The sequence below is a fragment of the Scyliorhinus canicula genome, chromosome 3 (assembly GCF_902713615.1).
Source record: "Scyliorhinus canicula chromosome 3, sScyCan1.1, whole genome shotgun sequence".
In the NCBI taxonomy this organism is placed as follows: Eukaryota; Metazoa; Chordata; class Chondrichthyes; order Carcharhiniformes; family Scyliorhinidae; genus Scyliorhinus; species Scyliorhinus canicula.
In genome coordinates this window covers 46,362,316-46,376,162 of record NC_052148.1, presented here as the reverse complement: position 1 = coordinate 46,376,162, position 13,847 = coordinate 46,362,316, and the positions used below count along the sequence as shown (strand labels likewise).

Below are 13,847 nucleotides of genomic sequence, written 5' to 3'. Positions count from 1 at the left end.
AACGGATTTGTGCTGTTGCTTCCGGGGATGTCAAATGATACCCCTGTGACATCATGCCGGTAGGAATCACTGCTGGCTTGCAAAAACTGAAACCAGTCATGATGGCATGCTGGAGGCTAAGAGTGAGTGAGGGATACAGCTGGGCAGTGGGGAGAAACATGCCAGTTTTCAGTCAGAACCTAACACTTCGTGTTTTTTTTGGGAATATTCCTTCCCAAGACTCCAACCATAGTCAAGATTAGCTTTGACAAAGAGTCATTGGACTCGAAACGTTGGCTCTTTTCTCTCCCTACAGATGCTGCCAAACTTGCTGAGATTTTCCAGCATTTTCTCTTTCGTTTCAGATTCCAGCATCCGCAGTAATTTGCTTTCATCAAGATTAGCTCAATCGGATATTATCCTGCCACTTGCTTTATTTAAGCCTCAAATGCAATTTCTGATCCTTACAAGCAAAGGCTGAAACTTCCAGAATGGCAGGAACCCAATGTAACTCAGTCTCGCCCACTTTTGGGGAGATGGGATGATGATCAATCAGTGCTTCATTGAAATGATGGGAGAACACTAGTAGAATTTCAGGATTATATTGTTTTTGAAAAGGTGTTATTGCCCTGCCTTGGCTCATCTAGTTGCTAAAATCTCATCCGTGCTGCCAAGAATATTGGACTTTACAAGGTTATGATTTAAAACACTAAATAATTTAAAGTAATCTTCTGGATAGGGAGATGGTGGTCATACTAAACCACTTCTCTGAGACAGACCCATGTATCTGGTTTTCATGGGGAAAGAAAGCCAAAAAGGGACAGTTGCTTTTTGGAGACAGATCCAGAGGTGGGAAAAAAGAGAGCGAGAAGGCTGATGCTACTGTGTGGAGAAGCATAAACTGTGAAGAGCAGGATGAACTGTTTCTGAGTTAACAACAAAGGACAACGCTTGAAAAGCTAGTTTTCCGTTCAAAAAGAAGAGGACAGGGCAGATGAGACTTTTGGAGACTCAAGGAACAAGGGCTAGAATTTTACATTGCCTCGGATGGTGAGTATGAAATTGCAGGGAAATTTTTTTTAAAAATTCGTTCACGGGATGTGAGTGTCGCTGGCTGGGCCAACATTTATTGCCCATCCCCGAGGACATTCAAGAGTTCACCACATTGTTGTGGATCTGGAGTCACATGCAGGCCAGACCAGGTAAGGAAGCAGATGGTTTCATGGACATCATTAGACTTTTACTTCCAGATTTTTATTGAATTCAAATTTCTTCATCTGCCATGGCGGAATTCGAACCTGGGACTCCAGAGTGGATTACTAGTCCAATGACAATACCATTACGCCACCACCTCCCTAGTTATAGACTCACCCCCCCAAACCAAAAAGGGAAAACATCCTCTCAACAACCACCCCATCAAGGTCCCTCAAGAATGAATATGTTTCAATAGGATAATCTCTCATTATTCTAAACTCCGAGTATAGGCCCAATCTGCTCAGTCATTCTTCATAAGAACCAAACAACCATAGAATCCTTACAGCGCAGAAGGTGGCCAGACAGCCCATCGAGTCTGCACTGACCCTCTAAAAGAGCACCCTAGCTAGGCCCACTTTCCTGTCCTAGTCCCGTAACCCCACCTAACATTCACATCTTTGGACATTAAGGGGCAAATTTAGCAAGGTCAATCCACCTAACCTTTGGACTGTGGGAGGAAACTCACGCAGTCACCCAAGGCCGGAACTGAACCGGGGTCCCTTGCGCTGTGTGGCAGCAGTGCTAGCCACTGTGCTACTGTACCGCCCCTTCATTTTAGAGATCTGCCGACTGAACCTTCTCTGAACTGTCTCCAATGCAAGTATATCCTTCTTAATTAAGGAGACCAAAGCCAGTTATTTAGTAACACAGACCATGGGTATTGCTGAAGAAAGAGACATGCTGTCAAAACTATTCATCCTGCACTCATTGGGAAGATAGAAAAATGCCAAATTTCAACGGGAACAACAATTTATACTGCAAAAGAAAAGTAGTACTAATTAGTTGGCACATTGGTTCTGATTGGTTGAGACATTGCCATGACAAATGCACCGGGGGGGGGGGGGGGGGGGGGGGGGGCTATTGTCCCCTGTTCTTTCATTTATTCAAAGAAAGTGCAATGTTTGGTCATATTCCTTTTGCCACTGGGTTCAGTGCACGCCCTACGGATTATTTTAAATTAGTTGTTCATCTAATTCTTTGCACACTTAGGGGGCGGGATTCTCCAATCCCACGGCAGAGTGTCCACGCCATCGTAAATGCCGTCGCGTTTTACGATGGCGTGAACGGGCCGCTCCCAGGACTAATTCTGGTTTGCATCGCTCCAGCTGCTGATCCTGGCGCAAACTGTGCGCTGCGGGATCCGCGCATGCGCTGATGCACCAGCGCCAACGAGGACATGCGCAGTGGCCTCCTTGAACGCGCTGGCCCTGACGCAACATGGCGCAGGACTACAGGGGCCGGCACGTAGGGAAGGAGGCCCCCAGCCACAGAGGCCGGCCCACCGATCGGTGGGCCCCGATCACGGGCCAGTCCATATCGGAGGCCCCCCCCCAGGTCGGACCCACCCCGCCCACAGGCCGTCACTCGACCCTTCAACGCCGAGGTCCCACTGGCCCAGAGCAGGCGCTGGCGGGACTCTGCTCTTTTCTTACGGCCGCTCGGCCCATTTGGGCCGGAGAATCGGAGAGCCGGCCACATAGAGTGGGCCGCGACCAGCGCCGCGCCAACCCGCCAGGGCGCATGGCCCGTTTGCGGGGATTCTCTGGCCCGGCCCATGGCTGGGACAATCCCGCCCAGGATTTTTCAGTAAATTCTGCCCACTTGCAGAATCGCACCGAATGTTACACATTTTGTTACAAATTTTGTTCGCATGGGTTGGTTGAATTCGGTCAGTACTCTACCTATTGCAAACGGCTGCCTGATGTGATTTGCCAGTCATTGGGATGTATTATAATAATACTCTTTATTAGTGTCACAAGCAGGCTTATATTAACACTGCATGAAGGTACTGTGAAAATTCCCTAGTTGCCACACTCCGGCGCCTGTTCGGGTACACTGAGGGAGAATTCAGAATATCCAATTCACCTAATAAGCACGTCTTTTGAGACTTGCGGAAGGAACCTGGAGCACCCAGAGGAAACCATCGCAGACAGGGGGAGAACGTGCAGACTCCACACAGTGGCCCAAGCCGGTAATCGAACCCAGGTCCCTGGCGCTGTGAAGCAACAATGCTAACCACTGCTAACCACGTGCTGTCCATATTTGGCATTGTACCAGCACTTAAATTCATAAACCACATTACTCATTTGTGCGGCAGGCAGAATGTTGTTTTGCCTTGATCTTGTTCATGGAAAGCAGAAACTTAAGGAAGTATAATCTATATGTTACTAACATAAGAAGTGGGTGCAAGAACAGAGTGACTTGCGGGGTCATATTCACAAATCTCTCAGGGTGGCAAGACAAGTTGAAAAGACAGTTAAGAACGTGTTTGGGATACTTAGCTTGACATTTTTTAAAATTCAGTCATGGGGCGTGGGCATTGCAGGCTGTGCCAGCATTTATTACCCGTCCCTAATTGCCCTTGAGGGGGCACTTAAGAGTCAACCACATTTCTGTGGGTCTGGAGTAACATGTAGGCCAGACAAGGTAAGGATGGCAGATTCCCTTCCCTAAAGGATATTAGTGAACCAGATGGGTTTCTACGACAATCGATAATGTTTTCATAGTCATCATTCGACTTTCAATCCCAGATTTTTATTGAATTCAAATATCACCATCTGCAGTGGCGCGATTTGAACCTGGGTCCCCAGAGCATTACTCTGGGTCTCTGGTTTACTATTCCAATGACGATAACACTGCCCTACACCACTGCCTGTAGGCAAAAGGAATGTGACCAGACATTGCACTACCTTTGAATAAATGAAAGCACAGGGGACATGAGGCACTGAATACAAAAACAAGGAAATCATGCTAAACGTTTCAAAAACATTGGTTAGGCCTCAGATGGAATATAGTGTACACATCTGGAATCATACTTTAGGATGGATCTCATGATCCTACCACGGATAGAGTTTTACAGGATGATTCCAGGGATAAGGCAGTTCAGTGAAGTGGAGAGAAGGGAGAGGCTGGGATTGTTCTCCTGAGAGCAGAGACAGTTAAGGGTAGACCTAATGGAGGTATTCGGAATTATATGGGATTTCGACTGAACAATTCCTCTGGAACATGGGTCAGCAACCAGAGGTCACAGGTTTAAAATAATTGAGAAAAAAAATTGAGGAGAAATGAGGAGAAATTATTTTCACACAGTGGGTTGTTAAGATCTGGAAAGCAGTACCTGAAAGGGAGCGCAAGGGTGTGGTGGGCCAAAATGCCTCCTTCAGTGATGTGAGATTCTTTGATTCATGCAACTGCCTGTTGCAGTAACTTGTTTCCTAGCAACCAAAAGAGCAAGGTATTGCATCAGACATACAGAAAGTCACTTAACCTGCTTTCCAAAATCTGGACTGAAGCATACACTGGGGAATTATTCAGGGCCTTGGTTAGGCCACATCTGGAATATTGTGCACTGGGATGTCATAGGAACATATACAATTTCAACAGGACTAGTCAGAATAGATGCAGGAAGGATGTCTTGATGACGGGGGCTTCCAGAGCCAGGGGTCACAGCATGAGGGCAAGGTGTGAACTGTTTTGGACTAAGATGAGGAGAAATTTCTTCACCCAGACAGTGGTGAGCCTGTGGAATTCACTACCACAGAAAGCAGCTGAGGCCAATCAATAAGGAGTTAGATAAAGCTCTTGGGGCAAAGGGGATCAAAGTATATGAGGGGAAAGCAGGAACATGTTGCTGTGTTAGATGATCAACCATGATCATATTGAATGGTAGGGCCGGCTCAATGGGCCGAATGGCCTACTCCTGCTCCTATTTTATATGTTTCTATCTAGGTTCAGGCTACAAAAATGTTCCCATATTAAAATGGCACATAAACAAAGTAGGAGAAATGATACCTGTGAGTAAATACAGGCAAACAACGACACACTCTTTCAGCACCTCCCAGTATCAATTGTCAACAATTGTCATAGATACTTCACAAGAAAATTTGTATTGCAGCCATTTACAAATAAAAAACAATTGGCACCACTCAACCCAAAGCACGCCTGAGCCTGGAACTGGTCTGATTTTCAATTGAATTTCTTTCTGAGAAAACCCAAGTTGACGTGGTTTGGAGTGGTTCCAGTTTGTGCTTTCAAAACGCTGCTCACCAACAGGCTCCTGTCTACTAATGTGTGTAAATGATATGATCTTTCCAACACTTCTATCTTCTGCTGATATCATTAAGCTCCCCAAATGCAAACCTTGAGGTTGATAAGATACGATTATGGGGAACAAAAACAGTTCTGTCAGGTGACCAGGCTTATCCAAGTGTTCCATACATGGCTCACTTTTGGCTGCACTTAACCCACATATGCCTCTTCGAGGCTTCAACAAGCTTTCTACTTCCTTTAATGTATTGAGAATTACAAGCTCTTTAGATACTAATGCTTCTCCTGGTCCTTTTCCCTCTGTTGATTCTTTTCCTCAACTCCTACAACTTAATTTCTGGGACTAATCTATATACCAATATTTACCATATACCCACTGACTCCCACAGCCCATCTTCCCAGCCTGCTTCCTGTAAGGCGATTCCAGTCTCTAAGTTGTGCAGTTACATCTAATGATGCAATCTTCCATATCAGTGCTTCAAGCATGTCTTTTTCCTCAAATTGAAGATTCCTCTCCACTATGTTTGACAGGGCTTTGACTGTGTCTTTTCCATTTCCTCACCCACTCTCCTCCCACTCGTAATCATGATAGGATTTGCTGCAAAGACAATTCTGCCTCCCCTTCCCATCAGCAGTCCAAAGTGACCATGCTCAAGTCTGCGACACCTGCTTCCATCCTTCAATCACCAACCTCTCTTCCCATGGATTCTTCCAGTGCAAGCCTAAGAGGTACACAGATCCTTGCCAGAGCCCCACTCCTTTCAGGTGAAACAATTATTTGCTTGCACTTCGTTCAAATTAACATGCTGCATTTCTTGCTCACAGTGGAGTCTTCTGTACATTGGAGAGACCAAATGCAGATTTGGTGATCACTTTGCTCAACACCTTCATTCAGACCAGAAATATGACTGTGAGCATCCACTCACTTGTCATTTTAATACTCCGTCCTACTCAATCCTGTCCTCTGCCTCCAAACTATTTGAATAAAAGAAAAGGAAGTAAAGTCACCATAGTCCCAGTTGACCAGAGGCTGCTTTCCCCTTTGAGGGGTAGAGCTGGCTGGTGGTGATTTAACCCTAAGGGTCACCACACCTCTGGTGAGGGGCAAGGTTGAGAAGCGGGGCCTTCATGAATATCCTCAGCTGGATGGGAATTGAACCCGTTCTGCTAGCCTTGTTCACAAACCAGCTGTTTGGCATGCAAATTATTCTATGTTGCAGCTTCACCAGGTTAACACCTCCATTTTCAGATACGCCTGGTGCTGCCCTTTTGCAGTCTTCATTAAGCCAGGGTTGATCCTCCGGCTTGATGGTATTGGTAGAGTGGGCGTAATGCTGGATCACGAGGTTACAGGTAGTTCTAACTGTGGTTGAGCACAATTCTGCTGCTGCTGCTGAGAGCCCACAATGCCTCGTGGATGCCCACTCTTGAGTTGACAGATTTGTTCGGACTCTATACTGTGAGTACAGTGGTAATGCCATACAACATGATAGATGGTGTCTTCAGTTTGAAGATGGATATTGTTGCAGTGGACACTCCTACCAATACTTTCCTGGACATATTCGTCTGAGACAGGTAGATTGGTGAGGACAAGGTCTAATATGGTTTTACTTCTTGTTGGTTCCCACCAGCTGCTTGCAGATGCAGTTTGGCAGATGTATCCTTCAGGACTTTGTCATCTCAGTCAGTAATACTACCACCAAACCGCTCTTTGTGATGGACATTGAAGTTCCCCACACAAAGTACCTGCTGTGCCTTTTCAACCCTCAGTGCTTCTTCTAAATGATTTTCAACATGGAGTACTAATTCATCAGCTGAGGGAAGGCGGGGATAGTCAGCATGAGGCTTCCATTCCCATCTTTCAACTGAAGCTCCCTCATGGCTGTAAACTACTGTGCTGCCACCTTGGGTGGGTCTGTTTTGCCACTGTGACAGGCCATAACTAGAGATGGTGGTGTCTGGGACATTGGCTGTAAGATGGTATAATTCCATGAGTATGATTATGTCAGCGTCACATGTAGGCCAGGCCAGGTAAGGACAGCAGATTTCCTATTCTAATAGGTGTTCACGACAAACAGTGACAGTTTCATGGCACCAATACAGAGAACATCTTTCAATTCCATATGTTTATTAACTGGTTGAATGTATTAATTAATTTTTAGAGTTCAGTGTTTTCAGTGTTGAGTGCCGACATCCTCCACTTGGCAAACCCAATCATCGCTTCAGTCAGTGGCTCGTTATGATCTGTTTTCAGTCCTTGGTACAAGCGAGTACGAATGAATGGAAAGTAAAGAACTGGGAACAGACCAGTTGCAATTAGATTGTTAAATAAACCAGCATACATACAACTCTCCCAATAATCCTCTTGATAAATGCACTGTCCAAAGTCAGATCCATCCCAGGAGAAGTATTTGCTTGAGGGGCCTGATAGCTATCACACTGAATGGATTCACAGTCGGTCTCAAATAAAGATCAGGAACCAGTGTTGGCTCTCCCTACCTTAGTTAATTTCTCCAACCCTCTAACCTTTGAGCTGGTTCCAACATTCCAGGGACTAAAAGGCGTGAGATAGTTCTTTGCTGCCGAGGTAGCGGTCTTTGCAGCCAACGATCTTTTAATAGTGGTCTTCCATTAGAACCTGCAGGCTGTAAAATGCTCTTTGCTAAGTCACTTTCACTTTTACCAATTGGGGTCTTCACTGAGAATTTCAGCCCCCCCCCCCCCCCCCCCCCCCCAACTCTGAGTTTGGCTCAGTCCTGACAGACTTCTACCAGATTGACTTCTAGTCTCACTGAGACAATTTTAGAATTCTTTCCTGAGAATTTTAACAAAGGTTATGAGAGCCCTCCAGACATCTACTGCTTGTCTGCCGTTTTTGCAAATCACGATTACTTCCAGTGGACCTTCCACAGGTTAAACTGACCACCGAGAGTAAAATACGTATATCCTGAACTCACAGGAAGAATCCGGCAGGGGAGCGAGTACTTGAAGCACTGGCTTCACACTATTAAAATCAGAGCCAGAGAGTCATGAGCAAATTCCTGCCCCCTCACAGCTCCCAATAGAGCAGCCATCTATTAGCAAGCTTGCAAATGGCTCTTTTCTGATGATACATTTTGAAGTTAAATAATGAGGATAGGGCCATTGACATCAATGGGCTTAGAATATTGCTTCAAATTTGATCTCAGATTTAAAAATCCACTCAGTTGCTATGTGTAATCAATATGCTGATGAATAAGGTATGTTAATCTGAACATACCGCTTCTTTATCAGTAATGTTTACCACATTTGAAGAACCTTAAATAAAACTTGACATCAGCTTGGTATTATGAAGTAATGGAGCAAGATCACAGAGCTCAGACTGAAACTACTGATTCTTCATGCTTTTCACCACATTGACTGTCAAAATCTGAAATAGAAATCTTCACACATCTTTTTAAATCTTCCACTTTGATTTTTGAGCAATGTGGTTTGGAGTGATAACAACTAGATGATTCCAAGTGTGATCCTCAAAAGGAATTTTATAATCGGTCACCATCCAGATATTTATGGGGATATTTCAGAAAAAGTAAAAACGGCATAATTCTCAGCTTGGGAGACTACGGGCACGATTCTCTGAAAAGGGAACAAAGTCCCCGAGCGAGCGCGTTTAGTCGCGTGTTTCCCGGCACTCAGTACCGAGAAACACATGGCTATTCAATGCGACTCATGTTGAATAAGGGGCCTGAATGGGGAATGCACGGCCAAGGTCCACATAGCCCCGTTTTGTGCAGTGGGGAACTCCACCCGCTGGAACACCCCATTGGGGAGGGAGATCGGGACGCCATTTATAAATGACGCCCGATCTCCGAGGTCCCCGAGCCCCCCCCCCCCCCCCCCCCCCACCAACTGCCCAAAGTCTGAAAGCAGCCTCCCACCCGCCTCCAACACCCAAGCCAGGCAATCCAGGCACGATCGTGCAGAAAGTGCCAATTTCCATGTTGTGTTTGGGCTTGGCGAAGAGGGAGAGGTCCACAGATTCTGTCAGACCTACTGAGATTGTTCAGTATTTTCTGTTTATCTTTCAGATTCCAGCATCCGCAGTAATTTGCTTTTATCGGATATTAATTGGCTGCTTCCATTACAGGTGCACTGTTCACCATCATGTGATTTGTATACTTACAAAATATCACATGGTTCTTCTCCTCTCACATCCCCAACCACACAAATATGAAAAGTTGTCAATGTCTCCATTAGGCAGGTCATTTTATAGAGATTTTTGAGACTATAATGCATCTTAATTAAGTTTTGCTGAAAAGACCTGGCTCTTATTCCCACAAAGTGATGATAACATAATTTACATCATTCCATGGTGTCTGTGCATGCACTGGCATAACAACAATAGGTGTGACTTTCATGACATTTTTAAGTAAGAGCTGATTAACCTCCAATTCAATTATAACAATAATCTTTATCAGTCATGGGGAGGTAGTGTGTTAGTGGTATTGTCACCTGACTAATTATCCAAAGATCCAGGGTAATATTCTGGTGACCCTGGTACAAAACAAAGCTTGGTACCACCTCATTATTATTTTCTGATTTTCTTATTTATTTCAATCTTGTTGGTTTCTGCATTATGAGACTTGACCCGTTGCCATCCGTTTTTAATTTAGAAAATGAAAAACAAGAGATTAAAAAGCATTGACCCTTCTGCTTGACCGATAGCCACATCCAAATTCCCAGAATTCTTTAAGATCATCCTGGATAGTATCAACAGCTCCAAAATAGTTCCTTTCGCAGCTAACAATCTCTTCTCATCTATCCTCTCTTCTCACCTTGGACACCATATTCATAAGGTTAGTGCCCTACTTTGTGTTAAATCAGTTAAATCATTCTTTTAAACTGCTATGGCACTTCTTTTCTCAACTTGCTGCCAACTAAGTCCATGCCCCATCTCAATCCACACTCCACTCCATCTCATCCATGAAGCATATCTCAACTGACAGCTTTAGAATGGGGAGCTGTACAATGCTTGTATAGTGTTCAGGATTTGCTTGTTTCAGGTTGTTATATACTACACTCCTGTATGCTTCACCCGATGTTGGTGTCAATGTATTTACATTGTGTACCTTGTGTTGCCCTATTACGCATTTTCTTTTCATGTACTAAACGATCTGTTTGACCTGCACGCAGAAAAATACTTTTCACTGTACCTCGGTCCACATGACAATAAACAAATCCAACAAATCCAAATGATGTTGCAGGTAATGTTGATGATGCAGATAAGTGATGATGATACATTAAGATTTAACAGTAAGAGGGAATTGCGTTACCTCCTGGAGAGCAGGTGCAGACATGACAGTTCAAATGGCCTCTTTCTGTAACAGTTGTGATTCTACCCCACCTCTATCACCTTTAGCCCATTTTTACTGACCTCATCATCCTTTCCAAATCATCTAACAAGCCGTACATCTATTTAAAACTGTCCCTTGCATTCCTTCTTCAGAAAAATCCATCCTCTATTTAACTCATTCCATTTTGCTCTTATATCCTGGAACATGTTACTTTGGAGTAAAGCACTTCCTTCTACCATTGTTCATGAACCTCCAGTCGGCCTCCCACTCTGTCCACAGCATTGAGAAGGAACTGGGGAGGAACAGCCATGTCTTGGATTTAACATGAGGCTTTGAGATATTTATAAAAAACTCTACTTCATTGACAATTGAGAGGTGTTCAATGGACAAGGTAGAATATTTCGAAGGGTGGCTTCATTCTAAACTTCTGGAAACAGAAAGGCTGGCAGAAGGTGTTACCCTTGATTTCAGAAAACATTTAAAAGCTAGTTCAGCATGGGCACAGTACAGATACATTTAAAGGTAGCTTCACTGACCTTGATTATTACATAGATTCTAAACATGTAGTACCATCAAGTAGGCAGCTGAGAGTTGCAAACTGAAATCATTTTTTACGACTTTTTATTACATTCATGGTGCTATATAAATCTAAGTTGTTGTTGTGAACAAATACTCCACTAAACAGCTGAGTAAACGGAATAATGAAACAAGGGCAGCTAATCAATCAACTGACAGACTAATGAAAAAGGACACCAAAGAATTGTGGAAACCTTTTCACTGATGTGAAAAGTCAGCGAAGTGTCAAAGACGTAATTGAACCATTGAAGAGATTCAAGGAAAGTTTACAAAGGACTCAGTGGGTACGGTGGAACTATTACATTAGTGCTTTGCATCGGTCATCACTCTTGGAAGATGAGAATTGAATAATTTTAATGATACCGCTGGTAATATTAAATTAGACGAACGTATTGTAGATAACTTTTCAAATCGAAGAACAGCCCAGCCAGATGTTATTCACCTGAGGGACATCAGAGGTAGGACATGAGTTGTGTGAATCCCTTACTGAATTCTAGGATTGTTTTATAGACTGGAAGGAGGCTAATGGAGTTAGCATCTTTTAAAAATCCTTTTAAAATCTTTTAAATCTTTAAAAAATGTAATTAAAATGATCCTGCTTCAATGGGCAGCACGGTAGCATTGTGGATAGCACAATCGCTTCACAGCTCCAGGGTCCCAGGTTCGATTCCGGCTTGGGTCACTGTCTGTGCGGAGTCTGCACATCCTCCCCGTGTGTGCGTGGGTTTCCTCCGGGTGCTCCGGTTTCCTCCCACAGTCACAAAGATGTGCAGGTTAGGTGGATTGGCCATGATAAATTGCCCTTAGTGTCCAAAATTGCCCTTAGTGTTGGGTGGGGTTACTGGGTTATGGGGAGGGGGTGGAGGTGTTGACCTTGGGTAGGGTGCTCTTTCCAAGAGCCGGTGCAGACTCGATGGGCCGAATGGCCTCCTTCTGCACTGTAAAAATTCTATGAAAAAGGTGACAAGATGGGCCCAGTTAACTATAAGCCCTTTAAGGCCGGCTGGGCAGCACGATGGGCAGCACGACAGCACAGTGGTTAGCACTGTTGTTTCACAGCTCCAGGGTCCCAGGTTCAATTCCCGCTTGGGTCACTGTCTGTGTGGAGTCTGCACATTCTCCCCATGTCTGCGTGGGTTTCCTCCAGGTGCTCCAGTTTCCTCCCACAAATCCCAAAAGACGTATTGATAAGTGAATTGGATATTCTGAATTCTCCCTCTGTGTACCCAGATAGGTGGTGGAATGTGGCAACGAGGGGATTTTCATAGTAACTTCATTGCAGTGTTAATGTAAGCCTGCTTGTGACAATAAAGATTATTATAAAGTGACATCAAATAATAGGAAAGATAGTTAATTAAATTAAGGACGGCACGGTGGTTAGCACAACAGCCTCAGAGCACCAAGGACTTGGGTTTAATTCCAGCCTTGGGTGACTGTGTGGAGTTTGCACTATCTCCCCGTGTCTGCTCGGGTGCTCCGGTTTCCTCCTACAGACAAAAGATGAGCAGATTAGGTGATAAAATTGGCCCTTAGTGTCCAGAGATGTGAAGATTAGATGGGGTTACGGGGATTGGATGAGGAGTGGGCTTTGGTAGGGTGCTCTTTCAGAAGGTTGGTGCATATTTGATGGGCTGAATGGCCTCCTTCTGCACTGTAGGGATTCTATGAATCCCACCATGGCAGATGATGGAATTTGAATTCAATAAAAATCTATAATGAATCAGCACTGACGCAGACTGGAACAGGCACCCCATGTGCAGAGGGCTGTTGCAGACCCAGCTGCCCATCAGGCGGAGGAGGGACCCAGAGGAGGATGCTGGTGATGGCCCAACATGTACAGGCATCTTTGGTTCTTCAAGGAGATGACGAACAGCATGTGCCACAGGAGGCTCCATCTCAACAAGGAGATGGTGCGGCAACTGTGCCACGTCCTTGCAGACTTGGCACCCCGTACAGGAGGAGTACACACGTGACCAGTGGCTTTGAAGGTCACCACAGCTATGAAGTTTTGTTCCATCGGATCATTCCAGGGTTGAAGCTGGGACGTGAGCAGAGTATCACAAGCTACAACCCACAAGTGCATGACTGAGGTCACGGATGCCCTGTATGCCCGGCCAGCTGACTATATCAACTTTGAGTTGGACCAAGCCCATCAAGATACCCGGGCAGCAGGATTCTCCGCCATCGCCAGGATATCTGAGGCCCAGGGGTAATTGATGGCATGCATGTCGCCTTGCGCGCACCTCAGACAACAGGGAATGCCCTCCATTAACAGGAAGGAGTTCCACTCCCTGAATGTTCAACTCGTGTGTGACCACCACCTCTGGATGGTCCATGCACGTGTGTATCCACTTCCTAGGGAGCGTGCATGACAGCTACATCCTGGGACACCAGGAGATTGCTTACGATGAGCTCTATGTTTCAAGATCACCAGCTGATTTGTACAGACTTGTACATGATGGTTTGCAGGCAACCTTTCCAAGTGTAGGAAACATTCTGAAAATATTTGGATCAATATCTGTCACAAATGATTCCGGTGTATGTTATTTTTCTGTGTTGGAAAGAGTTTTTGAGAAGTTCAGCAATATTGAAGATTGAAAGTGTGTCTTTACAAGATTTTGTAATTGATGATTTTGTAAAGAAAAAGTGTCGAAAAAA

The 13,847-nt window shown here is 44.8% G+C and overlaps 1 protein-coding gene across 4 annotated transcripts in view; it reads right to left on the bottom strand.

Annotated features, from left to right (window-relative positions):
* The window catches only part of ctif (CBP80/20-dependent translation initiation factor), a 339,899-nt gene that overhangs the window by 272,474 nt on the left and 53,578 nt on the right, over positions 1–13,847 (bottom strand). The window contains exon 2 of one of the 4 annotated variants that reach the window (XM_038790492.1): positions 4,352–4,448. The exons of the other annotated variants lie outside the window; for them this stretch is intronic. The gene's annotated coding sequence lies outside the window, so the exon portion shown is untranslated. The remainder of the gene's footprint in view (positions 1–4,351; positions 4,449–13,847) is intronic. 4 annotated transcript variants of the gene reach the window in all.